The sequence below is a fragment of the Diabrotica undecimpunctata genome, chromosome 3, assembly GCF_040954645.1.
Source record: "Diabrotica undecimpunctata isolate CICGRU chromosome 3, icDiaUnde3, whole genome shotgun sequence".
NCBI lineage: Eukaryota > Metazoa > Arthropoda > Insecta > Coleoptera > Chrysomelidae > Diabrotica > Diabrotica undecimpunctata.
In genome coordinates, this window is record NC_092805.1 from 171086144 (window position 1) to 171090548 (window position 4405).

A 4405-nucleotide genomic window follows, 5' to 3' on the forward strand; every position below is an offset into this window, starting at 1 on the left:
AAAAAAAAATCTTATCTGTGTTCGAGGTTTTTAAATGTAAATTCTTACAACCTGTCAGCGATAATTAACTGATTAGCTTGAAAACATTGAAACCTTTTAAGTTTTAGCAATAAGATAAGAGATTAAAGAAAATCGATTGGTTGCGTTACCTTTTCTGATTCTACCCTCGTAGATCGAGGACTTTGTACGGGGTGCCATCTTTTATCAGTAATCGCTACTACGAGTGTTGTTCCGAAAATTCTTAGTAAGGAGACCAAAGTGCTGCTGTTATTGCAGCGATCCAAATTGTTATTTTGAAGAGTTAATGATTAAGTTATACCGCAATTTATTATTCCTCTTCTTCTATTGCCCTAACTATTGCGGACGTTGGCGATTGACATAATAGTACAAGATCCCAGTGCAGGATCACTAAACTCTAATTTCACTATTTGGGAGAGTGAGTCATCGTTTGAAGGCGTAGAAGTGGGGAAAGACGTATGAAAATCCAGTGGAGTACACTCACTTTTATTTCAACGTTAATTATATTATATTGTTTAAATATTATTGTTCAAAATAGGCCACAATATATTTATCTGCAGGTTTTTACTGAAGTTTCCATCTCTATATCCAAAGACCGTTTTCAAAGATATAAATTATAGTTATATTTATTTTATTTGTTTATTATTATATATTTATATATTCTTATATTATTTTCTTTTTTTTTTCTTAACTTTAAAAACGATCTCTGTACTAGAGATAGAAACGTCAGTAAAATAAACATGTAAATAGATGTATTGTGGCTTATTTCCAACATTCTCCCTAAAAATACGGAATGGCACAAGCAAAAAGCCACAGAAAAATAAATATTGCTATCATTTGTATATTTGAAAACGATCTCTTTATATAGAGATCAAAACGTCAGTAAATTAAACATTTCAATTAAATATATTGTTACTTATTCCCAACATTATTTCTAAATATACAGAACGGCAAGCAAAAAGCCATAGAAAAATAAATATTACTATCAATTGTATATTTGAAAACGATGTCTTTATATAGAGATAGAAAAATCAGTAAATTAAACCTATAAATAAATATTTTGTGGCTTATTCCATACAGTCTCCTAAAAATACAGAATGCCACAAACAAAAAGCTATAAAAAACAAGTAATTTAGCAGAAAGCTTACTGATGCCACCAGGCTGTCGCGGAAGTTACGCTAAAACGTCTTTTGACGTGACTTGTCCTTAAAGAGTTACACAATGGCCATCCCGTCGTCGGTAATTGTTCTAGTCTGCGGCTATGATATGGCGCATTGTCCATAACAACCACAGACCCAGATTCCAATTTTGGTAAGATTCCCTTAAACCAGCGCTCAAATACTTCGGAAGTCATTTCTTTATGATAATCACCTGTTTTTTTCGACTCAAATTGAAGCAAACCGTCATCAAAGAACCCTGTATCACTTCCTATATGGGTGATGATTAAACGCCGTCCCTTTCCTGATGGAGCTTTTAATCCTGTAGACCAGCCTTCTATAAATGCTTCGCGTTTACTTTTGACATTTAAATCTTGCCAAACTTTTGACCTTCGACCTTCGTTAATCCAGGTTTCATCCAAATAATATATTTTGCATTCAGTGCTGCGAATTTTTCGTATTTCTTCTAAATATTTTCTTCTCCACAGAATAATTTCATTTTTTTCTAATAGCATACTTTTCTGTTGCGTTTTACATATCGAAAGTTCATTTCGCGCATGGTTCTGATTAAGACCCTATGAGATATCTTGGGTAAAGAGTCATCGTTTTTGAGCTCTTGAGAAATTTTTTTCAGTGTTGGAATTTCACTCCGAAAATAAAATGAATGAATTTTTCGACGTATAATATTCCTTGTCTCGTCATCGAAAACAATGATTTGCCTACCTCTAGTTTTACCTTTTTCTTGCTTTTTATTTTCCGATGTATTTTTAAGTACACGATAAATACAGCTAACGGATACTTTTGTTAAACTGCTACAAATGTCGACCGCTTGAATAACATTTAATGCCATTTTTCTGCCGACAATTCCTTCATAAACGTTTCGTATCATTACCTTCTCTTCGGACGTTAACATTTTCCGTCTCTTTTGCGGCTTTTCATTTTTGGAATCAACATCAGAATTTTGCTGTCTTTTCTTGGAACAACTCGGTTTTTCGTCCATTGTATTTCAATAATCTGTGTATATACTATATATACAATAATTTCAACAATTCTGTATAAGAATATAACTAAAAATTTACTATAAAACGACAAACTATAACACTCTTATTATCAATAACACGTTTTATCAATACTACAATACAGTATTGTTAAAACAGTATTGACAACAATAAGTTTACAAACTTATCACATAAAATATACTCACCACTACCCATAGAAACGCCAATGTAAAAGAACCATTCCTCCGGCGAAAAAATAATAAAAACTAGTTTTATGGCTAAACTAGTTTTATATCTTTACTCCGAGTTTCTATTTAAAGAAGCATTGGAGGATTCCAAGGATGGAGTCAAGGTGAATGGCGTAAATATCAACAGCATCAGATACGCCGATGATACAGTGTTAATTGCGGATTCCGACGTAGGTCTACAACGACTCATCGACAAGACCAACTCGACCTGTGAGCAATTTGGTATGAAAATAAACATTAAAAAAACCAAAGTGATGTCAATCCGAAAAAATCAAAACGTACCTCAACCTTGCACAATAAATGGGCACATTTTAGAACAGGTCAATAGATTTAAGTACCTGGGATGTTGGATCGATAGCAGCCTAAATCCTGATCTAGAAATAAGATCGAGAATAGAACAGGCCAGAAAATCTTTCGAAAAAATAAAAAAACTGCTTTGTGATTCTCGAATAAAACTCGAAATTCGACTACGTTTATCAAAATGCTACGTCTGGTCGACTCTTCTATATGCAGTTGAAACGTGGACTCTAAAAACATCAACCGTAAATAAATTGGAGGCCTTTGAAATGTGGATCTACCGGAGAATGCTCAAAATTTCATGGACATCGCATACCTCAAACGAAGAAGTGCTGCATAGAATAGGCAAGGAAAGAGAACTTTTTAACACAGTAAAAGTTAGAAAAACATCATACCTAGGCCACATACTGAGAAATAATAAGTACCAATATGCCCAACTTATAGTGAAAGGAAAAATCGAGGGAAAGAGAGGCCTAGGAAGGAAAAGACTATCGTGGCTCAGAAACATCCGACAATGGACAGGGCTAAATTTTGAACAGCTAATAAGAACAGCTGAAGATAGAGAAGATTTTAAAATTGTAGTAGCCAACCTCCATTGAGGAGAGGGCACCTTAAGAAGAAGAAGTTTTATGGCATGTCTGGGTCCGAATTGTAAAACGGAATTTCCTCGCTAATTCCAACATTGCCAAACGATTGAAAAATAATGTTTTAAAATATCGATTTTTATTTTATAAACTTAAATATGTAACGAAACGGAACATATAAATAAAATTTATTTCATTACAATTTTGTGCTTAATTTTTATTATTGAAAAAATCATGTTTTTCTGTATTTTTATGACGGTAATAATCGCTGCGTGGAAGAATACAGGTTTTGTATGACCATAATTACTACTTGTGAACAAGAATTGGCTACACTGTACGACAACTTCTGGTCAAGTCTATTATAGAGAAGCACAAATAAATATACTACTTTATATATTCTGTAATTTCTTATGAGGAAACGCAAATTGCAATCCAGAAAACAGGCAGTTTTCGAGGGCCGCTGTGTACATTTAAATTTGAGGATATTCGGCCTTTAAACTATGAAATCACTCTTCTGAATTGAGGGTTTCTACTTTACGTGCATAAAGTAGTTTATCAAACTCACATTTTTACATTTAAAATTAGGAAAATACATTGATAATGTTGTAAACTACTGAGAACAAAGGGCAATGCTCAAACTGGTATTCGTTTAATACTAAATTACATTCACTGGTAGTGTCTGATCGATTCGTTTGATTTTCAAACTTTTTATGCATCCTACAACATCGTTAAATTAAAAAAGTATGGACTTAACTACCTAGATTCTGCTGTCCCATCTCGTGTCCGATAAAAGCTTCATGGTAAGTTTTAATTTATCTTTGACCAACTCCCAGCGTTTGCTGGAACCTGGAAACAGCAAATTTTTTTTTGAAAAAAACCAAAGAATGTTTTTTGCTTTCACCGAAGAATTAGCGGCGTCTACAAACAACAGATTCCAGGTGTGAGAACCGCAAGGTGTGAAAAATGCCCTAGGATTTATATTTAATATTCGAGTTTTGACTCCACTATTTATGCCTACCATATTTGCACCATTGTCGTATCCTTGGCCTCGACAGTTAAGAATATCTAAGCCATTCTTTCTAGTGCGACTCTGAGATAGCGCG